We start from the raw sequence: 24,826 nt of genomic DNA, 5'->3' as shown, positions 1-24,826 counted from the left end.
AATAATGAATTTCTAAGAATTTACTTAAATGTGAAATAATATCTGCATTGAAACCATAAAATATTTTCGTTAGATTTTACAAATTCATATTTTATTATACTTCTGTATAACCTTCCTGATATGCATTTTTAAAATAAATATGCATATTTAAAGAAAATACAGAAAAAATATTTTCTGAGTACTTCCAATTTCTCATTAGAATACCCACTATGGTAGTAACTACAATCTTTTTACTATCTTAAAAAAGATATAACAGTTAGCAGAGGCTTCCATACATTAAATTGAAAGTCTTAGCTCAAGCTGTCATAACAAAATACCATAGACTGGGTGGGTTTAAAAGTAGGAATTTGTTTTCCACAGTTTGGGAGGATAAAAATTGAGATCAAGTGTCAGCATGATTGGGTTCCTGGGGGGGCTTTCTTCCTAGTTTATAGACTGCCACTTTCTTGTCTCAGCCCCTCATCTCAAAAAGAGAAAGAGAGCTCTGATGTCTCTTCGGAAAAGTACACTAATCCCATTATGAGGGCCCCACCCTCATGACTTCATCTGAACCTAATTACTTCCCCAAAGTGTCAGTTCCAAGTGCAATCACACTGGGGCTTAGGGCTTCAACATATGAATTTGGAGGGGACACAATTCAGTGCATACTGGCCACTCTGCTGGAACAAAGAGTGACCACTGGCTGAGTAGAGAGGGGGTGTAGTGAGCTCTAAGTTTTCTCTCACATATACCATTCAATACTGCCATTAATTCCTTCTTACCCCCCACCTCCTCCCCACTGTGAACAGAAGTTGCATAGTTGTCTGGCCTCTCAGATCACTCCTACTTATAAAAAGTATTATCTTGAGATGCAATACTGGCCTATATCCCAATAAACCGAAAGAATTAAAGCCACCAATGTAAAACTTGGAAACAAAGTTAAAGATTATAAAGAGTAAGGACTTTCAAAACTACCATGGTCATTTAGTCTTCCTGTCTAATTTTAGAATAAAATCCTTAAGAAAAAGGGGATCACCAGGAGCAGTGGGCTCATGCCTGTAATTCCAGCACTTTGGGAGGCCAAGGTGGGTGCATTCACTGAGGTCAGGGGATCGAGACCAGCCTGGTCAATGGGGTGAAACCCCGATTCCAATAAAAACACACACACAAAAAAATAGCCAGACATGGTGGCGCGTGCCTGTAATCCCAGCTACTTAGGAGGCTGACGCAGGAGAATCGCTTGAACCCAAGAAGCAGAGGTTACAGTGAGCCGAGATGACGCCACTACACTTCAGTCTGGGCATCAGACTGAAATTGTCTCAAAAAACAAACAAACAAAAAAAAAAAAAAAAAAAAGAAAAAAGGGGATCAACAAGAAAGTAAATTTGTTAGCAAATTATTAGAGATACATACACAAAACACACATGCACAAATACAAAAATGTTAATCATACATCTATCACAAGTCTTATATGCATGGAAAAAGTTAATATCAGAATACTATTATTAAATGTGTAGAGGCCTTCCATCATTTGGCTCAGTTTAAACTACCATTAGTATCCCATTCAAATGTTCAGCTCTAGCAAAAGATGCCATGCTATTTTTGCATGAAATATGTGACTCCGACTTCTGCAAAATGCAATTCTTAAAAGTTAAATGCATTGCTCAGGAAATTACTATTCTTAAGTATTTCATCCATAAAAAGTTAACAAAAATAAATTATACAGCTAACTTCAAGAGAGAAAAGGAATGGGATATGACACTAAATAAAACTAGAATACAGTGATAAAGAAGAAAAGGAGATAAGAAGAAAACTGAAAGCCGGTCATTTGAAAGAAAAAAAAATCACTGGCCTATTTTTTCTAATAAAATAGAAATACACAAAAATAAATTATAAACGATTAAAGAAACTCAGAGAGTTAATTTAAGGATAATAATCAACTATTTTGCTAAACAATATATAAGTAAATTTGAAAACCCAAACTGAAGATAATTTTCTAAGAAAATGTGCTTTACCAAAACTGAACTCAAAAGAGATAAAAACCTAAAAACGTATTTACACAGAAGAAATGGAGAGATTCATCAATCAATAAATGCAGTAGCAGCTGTCCAAGATGGTCTCATTGGAAAAATTTTTTAAACCTTTAAAGATCTGAGCCGGGTGCAGTGGCTCACGCCTGTGATCCCAGCACTTTGGGAGACCGAAATAGGTGGATCATGAGGTCAGGAGATTTGAGACCATCCTGGCTAACATGGTGAAACCCTGTCTCTACTAAAAATACAAAAAGAATTAGCCGGGCATGGTGGTGGGCGCCTGTAGTCCCCGCTACTCAGGAGGCTGAGGCAGGAGAATGGCGTGAACCCGGGAGGCGGAGCTTGCAGTGAGTGGAGATCGCGCCACTGCACTCCAGCCTGGGCGACAGAGTGAGACTCTGTCTCAAAAAAAAAAAAAAACCTTTAAAGATCTAGCAGTTTCAGCGCGCTTCTAAAATCTTTCCCAGAATATGAATTAAAGAAGAAAACCTCCTCGTACAATAAAATTGCACATACACACATACGTAATCTCTAAAGTCAATATCACTTATGAATAGCAAAGGAAATATCCTAAGTCAAATATTATTAGCAAACACAATGTAAGCGTGCATGAAAGGAATTATATATGCGTCATGATCAAGTGAGCTTTACTCCAAGAATTAATGAATTTCCAATACTAGGAAATCCACTGATAAACTTTTTTATATATTTTTTTTATTTTTATTTATTTATTTTTATTTTTTTTTTTTTTATTTATCTGAGACAGAGTCTCGCTCTGTCAGCCAGGCTGGAGTGCAGTGGCACGATCTCAGTTCACTGCAACCTCCGTCTCCTCGGCTCAAGCAATTCTTCTGAATCAGCCTCCTGAGTTGCTGGGATTACAGGCGTGTGCCACCACGCCTGGCTAATTTTTGTATTTTTAGTAGAGACAGGGTTTCACCATGTTGGCCATTACTCCTGACGTCAGGTAATCTACCCGCCACGGCCTCCCAAAGTGCTGGGATTACAGGCATGAGCCACCACGCCTGGCCATAAACTTTTATGATATTAATTTACATTAAGACTTTTTTTTTTTTTTTTTTTTTTTTTTTGAGATGGAGTCTTGCCCTATCACCCAGGCTGGAGTGCAGTGGCGCGATATGGGCTCACTGCAAGCTCTGCCGCCTGGGTTCAGGCCATTCTCCTGCCTCAGCCTCCCCAGTAGCTGGGACTACAGGCGCCCGCCACCACGCCTGGCTAATTTTTTGTATTTTTAGTAGAGGCAGGGTTTCACTGTGTTAGTCAGGATGGTCTCGATCTCCTGACCTCGTGATCCAGCCACCTCGGCCTTCCAAAGTGCTGGAATTACAGGAGTGAGCCACTGCGCCCAGCTACATTAATACTTTTTTAATATTAATAGACTTCAGCAAAAATATTTCTTTTCATATATGCTGAAAATCTGTCAAAATTTAATAATCATTTTGGACTAAAATACACAATAAAATAGGATTAGATGGGAATTTCCTTTATATTTTTTTAATAGAGATATCTTATTGATTATATTGTCACAAAATCAAATACTAAATTTAGTTATGCAGGTTACAGAATCAAATATCAGTTAAATTTATATCCTCCTCAAGTTTCACATGTGAGCATTAGGACATTGATTTAAAAACAGCATGCCACTACAATTCTGAATGAGGATATCTTGTTGGACTCAAATGAAACAGAGCATCTCAAATCCCTGAGGCAGGTTGAACCTCCCTGACCAACGGAAGTAGCTTTCACTCCTGTGTCTGAAAAGGCCAGTCTTCCTTTGCTTGAAAACTCTGTGATAACCTCACCTGGGGCCGATTCCTTGTAAGGATATTCTCCACGTGTCAGTTACACAGCTTGGCCCAAGAGGAAAGAGATTATACTCCAAAGAATTGCAACGTCATGTTGTATCTGTCAGCAAAACCCTGGGATAAGTGTTTTGTAGTTAATTCTATAGTTATTAAACCAAGGAAGGTGGAATATAACACCAGATAAAGCAAAATGCATTTATATGAGTGCAGTTACTCAGTAATCTGAATTTAATGAATTGGCTTCTGCACTGGAAGTGGTTCTGATGTCCTACTTGATAGGTGGACTGAAATTAGGACTTAATGGTGGGATATGTTTAATAAGGAGGAGCTGTTAGTGCCTCACTGCAATGATGAGCAGGAATGAATTCAAAGTTTATGAAGATGGGAATGTTGGTGTGGATTAACCTATGATATACCTAGCCATCCACCAAGAAGACCCAGGAGACAATTTCTCCACTATTCATTGCCAAATATATTTCTAAAGGCAGCACTTTCATCCTTGAAAATCTCTATGGTTCTACATCTTAGTCAGCCAGATATAACAATGGAAAATACAGTAATTGAGACAGGCTCCTGATTTCAAAGAGAATAATAGGATTCCTAGAGAAGCAGAGACCAAGTGACATCACTTAATTGTCAAAGACAAAATAAAGACATTTGTCACACAGGGCAGCAGAGTTCTGACCTTCAGGGATCTCTGAGAGTGACTAATTGATTACAATGTCCCTAAGATTGAAACAGATGGGAAAACTGCAAGGACATTATTTAAATATACCAGAAAAGAAAAATCGAAGTCTGATGGCCAAATCCTGACTTGAGTCACCATAATACTTGGTCATGACTTCTAACTCACTTTCCATATCTAAGGCAGTTTAAGATACAGAATATCTCTTTTCTTAATTTATTTATTTTTAATTTTTTTAAATTTTACTTTAAGTTCCAGGATACACGTGCAGAATGTGCAGGTTTGTTACATAGGTATACGTGTGCCATGGTGGTTTGCTGCATCTATTGATCCATCCTCTTAGGTCCCTCCCTTCGCCCCCCACCCCAAACAGGCCCCGGTGTGTGTTGTTCCCCTCCCTATGTCCATGTGTTCTCATTGATCAACCCCCACTTACGAGTGAGAACATCTGGTGTTTGGTTTTCTATTCCTGTTTGCTGAAGATGATGTTCTGTTTGCTGAGGGTAATGGCTTTCAGCTTCATCCATGTCCTTGCGAAAGATATGAGCTCATTCCTTTTTAATGGCTGTGTAGTATTCCATGGTGTATATGTACCACATATGCTTTACCCAGTCTATCATCAACGGGCATTTGATTGATTCCATGTCTTTGCTATTGTAAATAGTACTGCAATAAACTAAATGTGCATGTGTCTTTATATTAGAGTGATTTCTATTCCTTTGGGTGTATACCCAGTAATGAGATTGCTGGGTCAAATGGTATTTCAGGTTCTACATCCTTGTGGAATTGCCATACCATCTTACACAATGGTTGAAATAATTTACATTCCCATCAACAGTGTAAAAGCACTCCTATTTCTCCACAGCCTCGCCAGCATCTACTGTTTCTTTCTTTTTTTTTATATTTGTTTTTATTATTATACTTTAAGTTCTAGGGTACATGTGCATAACGTGCAGGTTTGTTACATATGTATACTTGTGCCATGTTGCTGTGCTGCACCCATCAACTCATCAGCACCCATCAACTCATCATTTACATCAGGTATAACTCCCAATGCAATCCCTCCCCACTCCCCCCTCTCCATGAAAGGCCCTGGTGTGTGATGTTCCCCTTCCCGAGTCCAAGTGATCTCATTGTTCAGTTCCCACCTATGAGTGGGAACATACGGTGTTTGGTTTTCTGTTCTTGCGATAGTTTGCTGAGAATGATGGTTTCCAGCTGCATCTGTGTCCCTACAAAGGACACAAACTCATCCTTTTTTATGGCTGCATAGTATTCCATGGTGTATATATGCCACATTTTCTTAATCCAGTCTGCCACTGATGGACATTTGGGTTGATTCCAAGTCTTTACTATTGTGAATAGTGCCGCAATGAACATACGTGTGCATGTGTCTTTATAGCAGCATGATAACATATCTGGATTAGCCCAAAATTTGCTATTGTGCTTAATGGGGCAACACTAGAAGCACTGCCAACAAAACCAGAAATAAGGCAAAAGTACACTATCGTTACTATTATTTGACACTCTCCTGGAGATACCAGCCAAAAACAAATAAATAAGATTTAAAAATTATATATTATAGAAAGGAAGAGGTACAATTATTACTAATTGAAGACAACATAAAAATATAATTGTACTCATAGAATATATATGTGAGTATATGCATACAATTGGAATATGGGGCTGACTGGAATCAAACATACTGAGGAAAAAACAAAGGTTTTGAGAGAGCTTTATTTGCAAAGTGACTGAAGCTGTATGAGATATAGGAACAATCTCTAAGCTCCTAACTTGCTATTGTCAGGAAGTAGATTGACAAAGCTGCCAAGACAGCAACAAGTGGATACTTTTCAATGCTTTATTTAAGTAATTAAGAAGAATAATAGGCCAGGCGAGGTGGCTCACACCTGTAATCCCAGCATTTTGAGAGGCCGAGGTGGATCACCAGAGGTCAGGAGTTCGAGACCAGCCTGGCCAACATGGTGAAACCCTGTCTCTACTAAAAATACAAAAATTAGCCAGGTATGGTGGTGCACGCCTTGAATCCCAGCTACTCAGGAGACTGAAGCAGGAGAATCACTTGAACCCCCCGGGAGATGAAAGTTACAGTAAGCGGAGATCGCACCACTGCACACCAGCCCGGGCAACAGAGCAGGAGTCTGTCTCAAAAAAAAAAAAAAAAAAAAAAAAAAAAAAGGGAGAAGGAGAAGAGAAATGAAATATCTTTCAAGAGAATAAAGCCAAGATCGATGGTGCACAACAACTGGGAAGCAACATCCAAAGAGCAGAACCAGGACCTAATCCAAGGTAATTTTCCTAACTTTAGGACAACAGGCTGGCAATATTTGCTCAGATAAAATTTAGAGTTGCTAAAGATCTCTTACTACTATATAGTGCCCATTCTTGTCTTTTATAAATAGCAGTGATTATTGTCAAGTGGGACAAAATTTTAAAAGTCTGTATTTGCATGTATGTCCTTAAAGATGCATATAAAACTAACAATAGTAATTACTGCTTTAGCTTGGGCAAAAACTGGAAAGACTGGAGACATGGTGGAAAGAAGGGAAGGCAGTCCATGTTCAGAAAATAAAAAGAAAACTAAAAAAGAATTTAAAAAATTTCATAGGACTTCATGAATTTCTGGAAAAGGGGTTTAGAGAAAGAGACATTAATATAATGATTGCTATATTTCTGGTTTGATCAACTTAGTGCACTATGGCAAGACAGAAAATATATTTTAAGCAGAGATATGGGAAAGAAAATTATGTCTTAGGTTTGGTGAGTGCCAATTATATCTAAAGCTATCTACCAGTCTAAGGATGAGGATTATATGGCATTGTCCAGATCTTAGCACTAACAATCCTACATCCTGGGAAACCCAGCCTCAAAATGCAAAATATTACAATTTTCAGCAATGGATGCAGAACCTTAAGGGAAAATTGCAAAACCCATATGACAGCCCAAGTGTGGAGGCTAAAAGCAACATTCTATTTTACTTAGCTTCAAATGAATATGTCACAGATTATCCACTTTTTTGCTGTTTTTTCCCCTAACTACTATCATTGGCAACCATAATTTGCAGTTCTTAGAAATGGAAAATCCATTGTTGCATCATTGTGAATGATGTGATTTATGTATTCAACTAAGTGCATTCTAATCATAAGCATTAACAATCATTTTAGACATTGCCTGTGGATTTACTATGTGCTTTGTCTTGAGGTAATGCTAGTTTAACATTGTGAATATTGTGGCTATGTTTTTTAAGAGTTCAAATAATGAAAATGAAAATGATTACAAAACAGATGTTAGCATCACCCAATCAACTGTATTATTTTAATGACATATGGAAAGATACATGTAACTGGTTTAGAGAGGCAAATAACCACAACAAAGCATCCTACACAATAGGCAGAGAGGAAATTGGGATTAGGCATGGTGGAAGAGGGGATGTGAAAGCATACAGGGAGACTAAATGTTACAAGTCCTGGATGAAACAGGCAAGTTTTCCAAATTAGCCAAAGGTTGTTTATTATTATTATTTCCATCGAAGACACCAATATTTTTGAAAACAGCCAATGAAGTAGTTTATGGGCATACCTTAAGAACAAATATGCATGCTACACTCCACTTATTTTTAATAAAAATGAATAAAGTTGCATTTACTAATTCAGGGGTTACAACCATGTAGGAAAGCAAATAAGAAAATTTTGGTAATAGATGTGTTGGCTTATTGCAATGTAGACCTGATTTAGTCAAACCTTGTTAACAATCATGCTTTTTACACTATATCAAGGGATATCTCAATAATGAAAAAATGCTCCCCCTGATTCTTAGGGGCTCTGATATCAAGATTGAGTTTTGTATCATCTTCTAGATTTTTGCAACATTTTATGAAACTACAGAAAAGACAAAACAATGCTGGCATCTTTCCAAATAATAACTAGACTTGCTCATTGTATTAGTTTCCTGGTGCTACTGTAACAAATCGCCACAAATGTAGTGGCTTAAAACAACATGAATTTATTCTCTTACAGTCCTGGGGTTCAGAGGTTTGAAATGGATCTCACTTGGTTAAAACCAAGGTGTCAAGGCTAAAAAGAAAGATACCAGAAGAGCTAAGTTCCTTTCTAGAGCATCCAGGGTGAGAATTGTTTTTTTTTTTACTTTCTAGCTTGTAGAGGCCACCTTCTAGTGGCCTCCTTTAAAAAAAAAAAAAAAATGTAATTTATTTTTAAGTTCTAGGATACATGTGCAGGACGTACAGGTTCTTTACATAGGTAATCATGTGCCATAACGGTTTGCTGCACCTACCAACCCATCACCTAGGTATTATGCCCTGCATGCATTAGTCATTTATCCTGATGCTCTCCCTCCTCCAACCCCCATGACAGGCCCAGGTGTGTGTTGTTCCCCTCGCTGTGTCCACTTGTTTTCATTGTTGGGTTCCCACTTATAAGTGAGAACATGTGGTGTTTGGTTTTCTGTTCCTGCGTTAGTTTGCTGAGGACAATGGCTTCCAGCTCCATCCATGTCCTTGCAAAGGACATGCCCTTGTTCCCTTTCGAGGCTACATAGTATTCAATGGTGTACATGTGCCACATTTTCTTCATCCAATGCATCATTGTTGGGCATTTGGGTTGAGTCTATGTCTTTGCTGTTGTGAATAGTGCTGCAATGAAAATGAACATGCACATGCATGTATCTTTATAATAGAATGATTTAACATTTTTTGGGAATATTATATACCCTATAATGGAATTGCTAGGTTAAATGGTATTCCTGGTTCAAAATCTTTCAGGAATCACCACACTGTCTTCCACAATGGTTGAACTAATTTACATTCCCACCAACAGTGTAAATGTGTTCCTATTTCTCCACAGCCTCACCAGCATCTGTTGTTTCTTGACTTTTTTTTTTTTTTTTTTTTTTGAGATGGAGTCTCAGTCTGTTGCCCAGGCTGGAGTGCAATGGCCCAATCTCGGCTCGTTGCAACCTCTACCTCCCAGATGCAGGTTCAAGCGATTCTCCTGCCTCAGCCTCCTGAGTAGCTGGGATTACAGGCACATACCACCACATCTGGATAATTTTTATACTTTTAGTAGAGACAGGGTTTCACTATGTTGATAAGGCTGGTCTCGACTTTCTAATAATCACCATTCTGACTGGCATGAGATGTTATCTCACTGTGGTATTGATTTGCATTTCTCTGATGAACAGTGATGTAGAGCTTTTCTTCATATGTTTTTTGGCCACATAAATGTATTCCTTGAGAAGTGTGTGTTCATGTCCTTTGCCCACACTCAATTCGGGTTGTTTGGTCTTTTCTTGTAAATTTGTTTACGTTCCTTGTAGATTCTGGATATTAGGCTTTTGTTAGATGGATAGATCGCAAAACTTTTCTCTCATTCTGTAGGTTTTCTTTTCATTCTGATGATAGTTTTGTTTGCAATGCAGAAGTGCTTTAGTTTAATTAGATCCTATTTGTCAATTTTCGCTTTTGTTGCAATTGCTTCTGTTGTTTTTCTCATGAAATCTTTGCCCATGCTGTGTCCTAAATGGTACTGCCTAGATTTATTGTAGGGTTTTTATAGTTTTAGGTTTTACACTTAAGTCTTTAACCCATCTTAAGTTAATTTTTGTATAAGCTGTAAGGGTCCAATTTCTGTTTTCTGCATATGGCTAGCCAGTTTTCCCAGCACCATTTATTAAATGGGGAATCATTTCCCTTTGCTTGTTTTTGTCAGATTTGTCAAAGATCAAAGCGTTGTAGATGGGTGGCCTTATTTCTGAGATCTGTATTTTGTTCCATTGGTCTATGTGGCTTTTATACCAGTTTCATGCTGCTTTGGTTATTGTAGCCTTGTAGTACAGTTTGAAGTCAGGTACTGTGCTACCTCCAGCTCTGTTCTTTTTGCTTATGATTGTCTTAGCTATACCAACTCTTTTTTGGTTTTATATAAATTTTAAAACTTTTTTTTTTCTAATTCTATGAAGAAAGTCAATAGTAGTTTAATGGGAATAGCATTGAATCTATAAATTACTTTGTGCAGTATGTCCATTTTCACAATATTGATTCTTCTTACCCATGAGCATGGAATGTTTTTTCATTTGTTTGTGTTCTCTTTTAATTACTTGAGCAGTGGTTTGTAGTACTCCTTGAAGACATCCTTGACATCCCTTGTTAGCCATATTCCTAGGTATTTTATTCTCTTTGTAGCAATTGTGAATGGGAGTTCATTCATGATTTGGTTCTTTGCTTGTTTATTGTTGGTGTATAAGAATGCTTGTGATTTGGGTACATTGATTTTGTATCCTGAGACTTTGTTGAAGTTGCTTATCAGCTTAAGACCAGTTTCCTGTGCTGAAACAATGGGATTTTCTAGATATAAGATAAGGTCATCTGCAAACAGAGACAATTCAACTTCCTTTCTTTCTATTTGAATACCCTTTATTTCCTTCTCTTACCTGATTGTGCTGGCCAGTACTTCCAATACTATGTTGAATAGGAGTGGTAAGAGAGGGCATCCTTGTCTGGTGCTGGTTTTCAAGGGGAATGCTTCCAGCTTTTGCCCATTCAGTATTATATTGGTTGTGGGTTAGTCATAAATGACTCTTATTATTTTGAGATATGTTCCATCAATATCTAGTTTATTGAGAGTTTTTAACATGAAGGGAGGTTGAATTTTATCAAAGGCCTTTGAGATAATTATGTGGTTTTTGTCTTTAGTTCTGTTTCTGTTATGACTTATGTTTATTAATTTGCGTATGTTGAACCAGCCTTGCATCCCAGGGGTGAAGTTGACTTGATCCTATTGGATAAGCTTTTTGATGCACTGCTGGATTCGGTTTGCCTGTATTTTACTGAGTATTTTCACATCAATGTTCATCAGGGATAATGGCCTGAGGTTTTCTTTTTGTTGTTGTATCTCTACCAGGTTTGGGTGTCAGGATGCTGCTGCCATCATAAGATACGCTAAAAAGAAGTCTCTCATATTCAGTTGTTTGGAATAGTTTCAGAAGGAATGGTACCAGCTCCTCTTTGTACCTCTGGTAGAATTCTGCTGCAAATCCATCTGGTCCTGGGATTTTTTGGTTGGTAAGCTGTTTATTACTGCCTCAGTTTCAGAACTTATTGATCTATTCAGGGATTCGACTCCCTCCTGGTTTACTCTTGGAAGGGTGTATGTGTCCAGGAATTTATCAGTTTTATCTAGATCTTCTAGTTTATTTGTGTAGAGGTGTCTATAGTATTCTGTGATGGTTGTTTGTACTTCTGTGTGGTCAGTGGTGATATGCCCTTTATCACTTTTTATTGTGTCTATTTGATTCTTCCTTCTTCTTTATTAGTCTAGCTTGTGATCTATTTTATTAATTTTTTCAAAAAACCAGCTCCTAAATTCATTGATTTTTTGAAGGGTTTTTCATGTCTCTATCTCCTCCAGTTCCACTCTGATCTTAGTAATTTCTTGTCTTCTGCTAGCTTTTGGATTTGTTTGCTCTTTATTCTCTAGTTCTTTTAGTTGCAATGTTAGGGTGGTGATTTGAGATCTTTCTAGCTTTCTGATGTGGGTATTAAGTGCTATAAATTTCCCTGTTAACACTGCTTTATCTGTGTCCCCGAGATTCTGGTACATTGTATCTTTGTTCTCATTGGTTTCAAAGAACTTATTTATGTCTGCCTTAATTTCATTATTTACCTAGGAGTCATTCAGGGACAGGCTGTTCAGTTTCCATGTAGTTGTGTGGTTTTGAGTGAGTTTCTTAATCTCGACTTCTAAATTGATTGCACTGTGGTCGGACAGATTATTTGTCAGATTTCAGTTCTTTTGCATTTGCTGAGGAGTGTTTTACTTCCAATTATGTGACCAATTTTAGAGAAAGTGCCATGTGGCACCGAGAAGAATGTATATTCTGTTGTTTTTGCGGTGGAGAGTTCTGTAGATATCTATCAGGTCCACTTGATCCAGAGCTGAGTTCAAGTTCTGAATATCCTTGTTAATTTTCTGTCTCAATGATCTGCCTAATATTGACAGTGAGCTGTTAAAATCTCCCGCTATTTTGTGTGGGAGTCTAAGTCTCTTTGTAGGTCTCTAAGAACTTGTTTTATGAATCTGGGTGCTCCTGTGTTGGGTGCATATATATTTAGGATTGTTAGCCCTTCTTGTTGAATTGATCCCTTTACCATTATGTAATGCTAGTGGCCTTCTTAATCTTCAGAGCAATCAATGGCTGCTTGAGTCTCATATATCACATCACCTTGACATAAGTCTTCTCTTTCCCTCTTTAAGGGACACTATAATTACATTGGGCCCACCTGAATCATCCAGGCTATTATCTCCTATTTTATAGTCATCTGATTAGGAACTTTAATTCCATCTGCTACCTTAATCTCCATTTGTCATGTAACATAATATATTCACAGGTTCCAAGGATTAGAACTTGAACGTCATTATGAGGCCACTATTCTGCCTACCACACTCATCTATCTGCATGTTTGGCAGACAGTGTGAGTATGAATTTTGACAAACCTAATCAATATATAAACTTCTGACCAAAGAAAATGCAAAAAATATCTCCTGCTAAATACCCTGCATTTCTTGTATACAACACGGCTAAAACTGGAGTGATTTGTCTACCTGTGATATTGAGAATTACATAATGAAAGCTTTTATACATTTTTCAATTTCCTCAAAATGTGCAGAAGCACATGATTAGATTCTAAATTTATAGAAATGAAAAAATATATGTTCCTTAGACATGTACCTGTAAGATGGTTATTCTTATTACTGGCGGTAGAAAAGGTGTTAAAACGTTGGCCAGTCATAATTCACCTTCAGAGTATGAAAGTAAAAATAATATTCTATTCTAATTTGGAAATACATTGAGGATAATAATGAAGAAAAATATTAAAATAAAATAGACATTATATGCTGTTTCTCTAAAACAGTTTAATAAATATTTAATAATGGAATCTAGAAAAAAAAGAACTAATGACATCTGAGTTGTTTGAGGTTAAATTGTGGCAAAAGCACATATTCTGATTCAAAACTGCAAAATTGTTACCAGAAAAGTATAGCCAAGTTAGAACACTTTCTCATTATTTATTTACCAAAACTATTTTATTTGGAATCCAATTTGATTTTACAAGTTCAAATGACTTGTGTGCTTTAAGACTATTTTCTCATAAACAGAGAGGTTTAACTTACAATGGTATAAAACGTGCTCTGGAGACATTTAAATGATGGATATTTTAGACAGGGATTGTCCATATGATAAATTTACAGAAACAAAAGACCTGGTTGAGAAACAGCTAGTCTACTGAGAGAAGACTGTAGATACAAAGTGGATAGACAGATCTGGATTCTAATTCCAACCAGTCTAAACATTTGCCACTTCTAGGAAGCAAAATCCTAAGTAGTCAACTTATTTCGTTGATAGGATATTTACTTTGATGTTATCACATCAGATTGGTACCAGGAATTAGTGAATGTGGGCTTGATAAGAACAGAGCTACAAATAAAAGTGAATTACATATTTGACTCTATTCACCTTTACTATTACATAGAAGAAAAAAAGCACGACCCAGAAGCTACAGGCAGTTCAGAGAAACACAAAGAGTAAAAATATCCTACTGTATCATGAGATAGAAAAAAAAAAAAAAAAAAACATCATTGTTACTTTGTATTAAATATTAGTCCTTTTGTATTTACATTCTTGCTTTATATTCTCATATTTGTCTATCTTACAAATTCATAATATGCCCTACAAAATGTAAGTATCTAATAAAAGTTTTAAATATTTAAATGTATTAAAGAACAGAAACATCATTAAAATATTGTTATATTTTTCTCACACATATCATTTGTTTAGTCCTCCTGTTAATTACTAATAGGTGCCACTTTTAAATATCCTACTGTAATTTTGTTTAAATAGTAGCAATTATGTAACAGAAAAGTAAATAATATGAAATAACACATTCTTTCACTAAATATTCTTTTTTGTGTTTTAAATGTTAAAGTATCACATATGCATATGATTATTTATTATACATTTTTTTATATTTTGACTTTTTTGGTCTGGCATGATATGGATAGGTACTAGGTTGGCTCTAAAAAACTAATCACCCTAGTATTTGACCTGAAGCCCATGACTCATCTGGGCTGGAAATAAACTGATCATCTTACCTAATAATAATAAAAAAAAAATCATCTTACCTAAGAATTTTTTTATTCCCAGTTATTTACCATTACAATATGACTCTGTATTGTAATGTTTTTGTATCCCCCACTAGACAGTGAACATGCTGAGGAAAAGTATGGTAGTATATTTATCTTCATTCTCCCACTACCTAAAATAGTATCTTAACACATAACAGACTCACCCTAAATATTTTTATTAAATGGTCCTTGAGAAATTTTAAAGAGTTTTGTTTAAAATGTTAGTATGTTACCCATAGTAGAAATATTTTATTATGAAAGAGAGAAATAAGAGTGAGTTTTACAGCAGTACCACTTTGAATTAAAAGGTGAACATTCAGTTTTAAAAAAATCAATTTTACAAACAGTTCTTTTGGAAAGAATAATATAAAAACATGTTCCAAGGACAAGAAGGCAGTTCATACACAAAAAGGATAAAATTCATTCCATGTAAGTTAATAAGAGACCATATGTCATATTTGCAAATGAAATATTACAGATTTATTCTAGTTATATAAGGAAATGGAAACCACTTGTGTAAAGATAGTTTTCAGTATCAAGTACTAAATAAATTGCTGTCAAACTGATTAATATGATTAAAAGTTGGTATCTTTGAAATTTATTGCAAGAGCTACATGCAAAGACCTTCGAAAACTTACAAAATTAGGCAAAAGGCAGCTAACAATTTATATAAAGCTAAAAAGTTAATGAGTTGGAGTTTTTTCCCTTTAAAATATTATTTAGCTCTTTATGGCTTTTTATTCACTATATGAATGTTGATTTTTTCTTTTATATCTTTAGAAAGAAAACTGTTACAAGCTTGCCCTCTGAGAGGGACACAAGATTCTTAAAAAATGTAAAAAGGAACAATATAATTTCAGTTTCAAGGATAGGTTATAATAATACAACAATTACCATTTCTACCTGAAATAGTATATTACATTTAAATATTTATTTTAGCTAATTAAGTTGTTTGTTTTTTATATTATTTAAGTGCATTATGTAACTGAAGCCAAAAATATTTCAACGATTTTATCAAAATGCATTTTAAACAAATAGACTGAGTCTTCCTAATAAAGTCAATCTCATGATGAGTGAATTCAATTCAGAAAACATTATTTAGGTAAAATTACATTGAGGGAGGGATGAACTTAAGGACAATATGAAAAGTACCTCAAGACATTTTCCATCAGTTTTCTTCTGTATTTCTCCATTGGATAGGACTTAGAATATCAGTAAGACTCTTTTTTTAAATCCATTGGTTCAGAAATGTACAGATCATGGGTGCTATATGATTGCATATGAAACCAGATTTTATTTTCCTATTGAATTATCACTGTTAGACCATTTAACTGTTCTAATTTATTTACTGGTTTTGAACCCAAAGCAAAGTCTACTTCTTAAGGAAAATAAAACAGCAAACAGTAAATTCTGACATAAATCAAATTTATTGGATAGTTTAGTGAGAACTTTTTCATGAAAAATAAAAATTCCTATAATTTTATCTACCCTAGTTTAAAGAGATTCAAGAAGTGGTAGAATATCTCTGGCAGCATAAAATGGCTCCAAGTAGCCCCAGCATCTAGACACTCACTAATATGTGATTTCTAATTACCTTTGTAGTTTGTCACTGTTTAGCACAATGAAAGCTAATTGACCAGAAATGTTTGCTTAGATTATACTTAGTTATGGCTAAATTTTTACCATTATTATTCTGGTTTCTTTGTGAATATCTCAACTTTACTGCCTCATTAAACTTTAAATTAGATTTTGATAATTAAGAGTATTTTATGAAATTTTTCAGACAACTGCAATATTCACACAGGAGCTACAGTACTCTTAAAGCCACTGTCATATTTTTCTAAATTTAATTCCTACTCATTCTTTATGGATTATTAAAAACAACGGCACTTTGATTTTAATTAAACACTTCATTTGAAAGCCATGACTAATAAATGTCAAATGCTAAAGGTGAACTTATGTTAAGTGGATATCAGAAGATTTTTCATAGCATGAAAGGAATTCAGGTCTGAGGCTTTTTAGTTTTACAATCACCAATAAGGAGTACAGACAAGAAAGGTAAAATTAACTAACTCAATCTAGATGCTTGTGTTACTTTGCTTTCATGTTGGGAATCAGTGAGCTCAACAATGGGTTCAATGGGTTAGGCATTCCTTAATTCTCTAAGCCTCAGAAGGCAATTTCAAAAAAAAAAATTAGGTTTGCTGCTTACATGTCCACCTTGCCCACAGGCATTATGTTTTAACAAAATATTGAAAATCAACTTATGAATGTATTTCTTAAAGAAAATTCTTAAATCACACTGGTATTTTTTGGGTTGTTTTGTTTTGTTTTTACAAAATGCTTTTATAAAACAAGGTAATAAGATACAAGTTGGCATCACTAGAAAGCCTCCTTAAATAGCTTTACTTTAACTTCTAACATTTCATTTATGTGTTTATTCTTATTTTTCACAATGTGTGGAGTCTTTGGAAGACAGAATGAATGTTTATTTAAAAAGAGCTAATACTTTTAGCTAATACATGATGTAAGTCAATCAAGAAATAGATGTAACCACTTCTGATCAATTTGGCATTAATATTGAAGTTCTTCTGGTTGGCTTGGCTATCAAAGAACTGGATAGCAACTATTCAAAATCATTACAACATGGCTAGACTATAACATCCAAAGCAAAAGCCTCTTAAAATGTTATTTTGGGAATATATAAGTCAGTAACAGCTTCTACTAACACATAGAAAAACCCACCTAAAAGACATTGCATGCTTTATATAATATACTCAATTCTCAAAATGATCATACTTGAAGTAACTCAAATCTGTCTACATACGATCATGAACTGAAAAGCTCTATGAGTAATAAACGTAAGAAAAAAGAAGACATGGAAGGGCCCAAATGAAACCATAGAGATCCTAGCTCCTAATAATTATCTTTTTATCATTATAATAACTGATGTGAGTCCCTAAAATCTTCGTTCAATTTTCTTGTAGACATAAATTCTGATTAAAACTGAGCCAAAACATTAGACAAGATTCTAAGAGTATACTGTCTTGGCCAACTTCCCATCTTCCACTAAGCCTGTTGCCTAATTGCCATTACCATCTAATAAAATGTACTTATTTTATAGTAAAATATAGGTTTGAGAGGCAGTAAAATGTTAAAAAAAAATGAATATATTCCACTGTTGTAAAAAAGAAAATAAAGGAAAATAAAAGTATAAGAGTTGATGAAGTTAGAATATTATGCTAGAAAATATATCTCTTTAAGCTACCAATTTGATTTTTTCCCATATGAAGAAATATTTTCATTAGAATGTTGATAAAAAGAAAATACAAATTAAGAAATAAGCTGCTAACCAGTAATTTACAGGGTAGTTTTATTCTTGGATGGCAGTCCTAGATTTGAAGTTCTCATTCTAGATAAATAATTTTCTAAGCCTCAGAAAAAGATTAAACTGATGCATCATGTAAGTATTGGATTTTATGGTCAAAAAATCATTTTTCCCCAATGTACTGTAAAATTCAGAGAAATGCAAGCCAAAACTGTTTAATTTTTACTTATTTAGTTTTAATTACTTAGAAAGTAACAGAAATGGAGCTCAACAAATGCTAGGCAATATTATAACTGTTTACATAGTAACATAATTCTATAGTCATATTTTGAGTGGAAAATAACCTTAGAAATTAATTCAATCTTAAGGCCAAATTCAACCCTTCTCCTCCCTCTACGCTTTTCCAGGGCTCCTCCCCAATTTATTTCTTTGACCATTTTAAAACACTTGAATCTTAATGGCTTTTTTAAGAGGTACAGTCTCTTTCCCCATAGGCCTACCAGTTTTTATTGTCCCACACCCAGCCACTTCATAAATCTGCATTACTTGCCTGACACTCCAAGGCACAGGAATTGGTCAACTTTCCCTTATTCAATCTAACTTCTTACATTTGAAAGCAAGGGATGACTAAGAAAAGTTAAAAGATTCTTCTATATTCCTGAAGTGTGTTGGTGGTTATACTGGCTCTGCTCAAATGTTCCAGCTCTTGGTTCTGTGCTATTATTTTGTGCCTTTCCATTATCCACATCATCTAAAGTTTTATACATATTAAGCCATAATGTATGAACAGAAGTTCACAGTCTATGTATGGTCACGTACTGAGAAGCGTTCCGAAAGGTCAACGAATCTATATGAACTTGAAATAAAGAAGTTATGCAAGCCATGTTGTATCAACTGCATTGTTGTTATTTTTAAATAAAAATCACTGGACTGACTTAAACCAAAAACAAGACTTAATTTGATTAGTTATAACATTCACAATTACAGACAGAGAATTGATACATACCAAGACAAGAATACTGCACCAATTTCAACAGCCACACAGAAATTAAAATATTTTTATAATGCTATCCAAAGAAAATGGGCTTAAACCCATGAAATAAAAGATGAATAAAAATTGGAATACATAAAACTTTGCCATAGAATAATGCTTGCATTCTTCTTTTTTCAAAATTAGCAGCTATTGGCACACTATGGAAATACATCAAGTCACCTTATTAAAAGTTGATTCAAGAATGAAAGTCTTACAATCTAATTAAAATAATTAGGTCTTACTTCAATTGAACGTTCCTAGTGCAACTGGAGGGCTTCTTCAGGTTACAGGAGACTGACAATCTGAACCCAGGGCTCTTCATCCAGGTGCCTAATAGTCAAAGCTCATTTCCTGTTCATAAATCAAAAACCAGAGTTAAATTGGGAGCTGCATGAGATAATTTATCTATTGTCTCTTGAATTTTGTTCTTTGATTAATGCTTCTTAGAATAACTTGATCAGTTCCTTTTATTGTAAGCAGACAGAAATTTTTCATTTCTTTTGGAAGTCAACAATGTATAGACTTTTTATTTTTAAAGCATACCATTTTATCTTAACAACAAATGTATACACAAATACACAAATACTTTTCTCCCTTGCTTTCATTTTTCCATGTTTACATTTGCACCTTAATTCAGCAAGCATAAATTGCACACTTACTTTGTGCCACACAGTACTAAATACAATTAAAGATAAAGCAGGCCAGGCACAGTGGCTCACACCTGTAATCCAAGCATTTTGGGAGGCCAAGGCAGGAGAATTGCTTAAGCCCAGGGGTCTGAGACCTGCCTGGGGAATATAGTGGTGTTGGCAGTGGCAGCCCATTTGGAGAGGCTGCTGCCATGACACTAGCTTCAGTAGGGGAGGTGTGGCCAGGGTTGCATGCTCCCTGGCGTGGCAGGAGACAAGAACAGGTGGAATCTCCACCTTCTTTAGTTGGCAGGGCAGGACCACTCCCCCCCACCCCCGCAATTCCAGGCACAGCTGTACCTGCTGCCTATGCTTTGATTATGGAGCAAAGTTGAGGCTGAGCCTCACTGTTGCAACATTGTAGCAACCTAACTTGGTGTTCCCAAGCTTGGGGCAGCACTGACACACAATCACCCTGCTGCCTTGGCCCTCTCCAGACTTTGGGCACCAACAAGCACAGAAGGAAGCCTGAGAGGGGGCTGAGGGAAGCTCAGCATAGAACTGCAGGGAACCCACAGCACAAACAGCCTGGGTGACGAGGGAAGATAGGCTCCTGGGTGGAAAGAGACGGGTCCGCAGTAAAACTGCACCTTCAAGCCAGGATTGCCTGAAGCCTGGTGGCTGGGCTGATGGACCAGAATAGGAAGTACAATGCTTTTTCCAGGCCCACGAAAGGCCGCCCATGAGCCAATCAGTATGCGCTTCCTCCCCACTGAAGCCCATAAAAACCCCGGACTCAGCCAGCCTCAAGGAGACGACGGGACAACCTGCCTACAGAGAGGAACTCCAGGGTCTCCTCTCTGCTGAAAGCTGAAGAGACAATTGGACAACCAGCTGCGGAGAGGAGCTACCCACTCCAGGGTCTCCTCTCTGCTGACAGCTGAACACTTGTTGGGACACCCTGCCTTTGGAGAGGAGCCACCCAATGTGGGTCTTCTCTGAGCTGTTCTGTCACTCAATAAAACTCCTCTTCACCTCGCTCACCCTCAATTTGTCCTCATACCTCATTCTACCTGGACACAGGGCAAGAACTCAGGACCCACTGAATGGGAGGGGTAAAGGAGCTGTAACACTAACAGGGCTGAAGCATGCCCCTTCCTTGCCACATTGCAAGCAACAAAAAGGAAAGAAGAAAGGAGAGAAGAGCTGTAGCCCTCCTAGACCTACGAACTCCCTGAGCCAGGGCTGTGACACTCTATTTGGGGCTCTGAGGTTCCTGGTATCTCCAAGCTTACAGGCATCACTGTGTTCCCTCGTGCCAGCCATGGAAGCTGCTTGCAGTACACCTGGTCCAGCTGCCGCCTCACAGGGAGCCAGCACCCATGCCAGTGCCTGGAGCTGCCCACCCCACTGCAGCCAGTGTGCATGGCCAGACCCCATGTTCGCTCACTCACACATCCCTCACCACTCTGTTCATCCTTGGCCGGCATGGGATCCAGGCCAGTAGTGTGAGCCAAGCGCAGCCTGCAAGGCCGAGTGGGCAGAACAAGCCCAGTGGGCCCAAGCAAAACTTGAGCAAAGGTGCTGCTGGCCACAGAGGTTTCCAAACAGAAAAGCATCACCGTAAGGATCCTGTAACCATGGGACCCTGTGTCTACAAAAAATAAAAATTAAAAATTAGCTGGGCATGATGGTGTATGCCTGTGGTCCCAGCTACTTGGGAGGCTGAGATGGTAGGATCACTTGAGCCTGTGAGGTGGAGGTTGCAGTGACCTGTGATTCCACCATTGCACACCAGCCTGGGTGACATAGTGAGATCCTGCTTCAAAAACAAACAAATAACAACAACAACAAAAAGATGAAACAGAAAATACATAACTGGAAAGGAAGTAACTTAGTATCTCTTTGGGAAAAAACGATTAAACACAGGAAGAGATGTGTATTAGAAAGAGCATATCTAGGACTGAAAACTTTGTTCTTCATATCTGTATGGCCTTGGATAATTTCTGAATCTAAGTCTCAATTACTTCATCTCAAAATTAGAATGAAAACAGGAAACTTGCAGAACTACTGTGAGAATTAGAGACATGGTATGTAATGTGCCTCACACATTGCCCAGCATGTATTAGGTGCTCAATAAATGAGTGATATAATTATATACTATTTTAAGACATTGAGTCTTTTCCTTTTATATCTTCTAATGCCAAGATTGGTTATTCTACATTTCATATTGGCAATGGCTGTGATACTAAGTAATAATGCTATGAATTATGAAGCTACTTATTTGTGCTTCACCGTCTTTATTGTAATATTTTATCTTAGTTTTGAGATACTTGAAAGCTATAAAGTGTTCTTATTCTCCTTTCAAAATTACTTAACCCTAAATAAGCTATTATTTCCTTTTATCAATATTAACTTGTAGTATTGTACAAGCTTGTGACTAGAAAAAAATTCTTAACCTTCTATTAAGTTAACTTCCTCCTAGTTTTCACCCTCATTTCAGTATCCTCCATCTTCCTTAAGCTTTACATAAGAAATAATGTGTCATAAATTTCTCAACTACCAAAATACATAATAAAATAATAATTCTGAATTTTTGTCTTAAATTCCTTCTGCTTTTAGAGAAAAAGGTGCTTAAGGTAGATCTTGTAGATTCACCAATTTAGAAGTGCCATCTAACTCTCTTTTCTCACAAAGAAAGAACCTCTTGATAAGGATAACCTAACTAGGTTAATACATGAATCAAATGAATCCTAGACTTACCTATCCTCAAATGTTATGGACCAGATGTTTGTGTTTTCCCAAAATTCCTATGTTGAAGCCCTAATCTCCAGTGTTACAATATTTGGAAATGGATCCTTTCACGATTAGTGATTTAAAGAGAAGAGACCAGAGAGCTTGCACACTCTCTCTCTCTGCCATATAAGAACTTAACAAGGAGGCCATCTGTAAGACAGCCCTTGAAAACTGGCTGGAACTTTGATCTTGGACTTCCCAGTATCCAGAACTGGGGGAAATACATTTCTGTTGCTTAATCCACCCAGTCTGTGGGATTTTGCTATAGCAGCTCAAGCTTCAAATAAAGTATTTAGTTCAAGAATGCTATTACCACATTAGTATGGACACACACAAGTGCATACCTGCCTACACATACACATAATTCAGGACATTTAATATTATCTCATTTGTGGAGAATAGAAGAAGTAAGGAATGAGGAGGATTGGAAGTCACTACTTAATTCTCAGCTTATATTTAAGTGTCTCAAGATTCTATTCATGGGTAAGGGTATGCAAGAAATTAATGATAATTTTAGTACAAATGTGGGTTTCTGCCCTCCCTCAACACTAAAAATGAAGAAGTGAAACCAACCCAGTAGTCCCATAGACAGGTTTTGGGGATTTTTGGATAAATATAAAAATTGACTTTTCTGGTCTTAAAGCTTGAAGCTTACATTTGTTTTAGCTGAGTTTCTCCTTCAGGAAAGGACCCCCCACCAGACCTCTCAAAAAGTATCAAATAACTGAAACTCACCAGATCACCACATCCAGAAAGTGAGGCCAGACTCCTCATTCATCATGATTGCTCTTAACCCTCCCAAGTTCCTGTTTTGCCAGACATAGTGACATTTCTTCCCTGCTACATAAACCCCTAATTTTAGTAGGTCAGAGAGATGGATTTGAGGCTGATCTCCCATTTCCTCAGCTGCAGCACCCCATTCAATCCTTCTTCCATGACAATACTTGTGTCAGTAATTGACTTTCTGTGTGGCAAGCAGCAGGACCCAAACCAAATCCCTGGTGTTTCGGTAACAGAAGGAGTCATAACAAAAAAAAGCAGAGACATGTTCACAAAGAAGTCTTCAAGCTACCAATCACAAGAAATGCGAAGCCACATGGAACTCTTTTCCTAATCTTTCTCTTGGCATCTAACTGGATTAAAATGGCATATTGCCATCTGCATTCCTGCATGTGATTAAAAATCAAACCCTACAGATTGAGGTAGATAGATGAAAAGTCCTATGTCATCTTGTCTAACATAATGTCTTTGATCCTTGCTTTTCCTATCCCCACATTAAGGATTCTCTTTACTAAATGAAATGAACTCTAGTATCTTATATTGAAATGCATTGTTAAAGATGTGATTTTTTTTCCTCAGGTTGCAGAAAAACTTGCCTGAATTAGTTCTTTAAACTTTGTGGACCAAAAGGTCCACAAAGCACTACCTAAAATCGGAATACTGAGACTAGAAGAAACTTAATGATTATCTCACTTAAGTGTCACACCAACATTTACCACTAGCTCCCACTGGATGTTTTATTTCATAGTAAACTCCAACCAGATCATACATACAATTTTTAACAATAAAATCTCATAAATAAAAAGCCACTCAACTGTGGAAGATGTTTTTTCTCTATACAGAGACTTTTAATTGGTATATTCTCATATTAGAAGGACAAAATGGTATAATTCTTTGGAAATTGTCTTTAATTCTGAGAGTGGCTTAATATACACATATTAATACGTGTATTTTGGATTTTCCTAAGCACCACATATAAAAGAAAAACCCCAATGCAACACATGCTATATCCGACTTAGCAAAATTTCTGTGGGATTAATAGAATATTATTAATAGACATTTTTTATGGTTACCATTCTATTAACTTACACAGGATGGTTATCTCCTTTTTCTAAAACAGTCTTTTTCAAGATACTTTACTGATCAATAACTAATAAAAATTCCCTATTTTTAATCACATAAATTTCTTTTTTTTTTTTTTTTTTGAAACAGAGTTTCGCTCTGTCACCCAGAGTGGAGTGCAGTGGCTGGATCTCAGCTCACTGGAAGCTCTGCCTCCCGGGTTTATGCCATTCTCCTGCCTCAGCCTCCCGAGTAGCTGGGACTACAGGCGCCTGCCACCTTGTCCGGCTAGTTTTTTGTATTTTTTAGTAGAGACGGCATTTCACCAGGTTAGCCAGGATGGTCTCGATCTCCTGACCTCGTGATCCGCCCGTCTCGGCCTCCCAAAGTGCTGGGATTACAGGCTTGAGCCACCGCGCCCGGCCTATAAATTTCATTTTTAATTAAACATTTCT

The 24,826-nt window shown here is 36.6% G+C and overlaps 1 protein-coding gene across 1 annotated transcript in view; it reads right to left on the bottom strand.

Moving 5' to 3' along the window:
• The window catches only part of NAALADL2 (N-acetylated alpha-linked acidic dipeptidase like 2), a 1,132,125-nt gene extending 1,107,601 nt beyond the window's left edge, over positions 1-24,524 (bottom strand). Inside the window, exon 1 of the mRNA XM_050780093.1 lies at positions 19,347-24,524. The gene's annotated coding sequence lies outside the window, so the exon portion shown is untranslated. The remainder of the gene's footprint in view (positions 1-19,346) is intronic.
• Positions 24,525-24,826: the final 302 nt, after the last annotated feature.

Source organism: Macaca thibetana, chromosome 2 (assembly GCF_024542745.1).
Source record: "Macaca thibetana thibetana isolate TM-01 chromosome 2, ASM2454274v1, whole genome shotgun sequence".
NCBI classification, from domain to species: domain Eukaryota; kingdom Metazoa; phylum Chordata; class Mammalia; order Primates; family Cercopithecidae; genus Macaca; species Macaca thibetana.
This window is presented reverse-complemented; position numbering and strand designations above follow the sequence as displayed.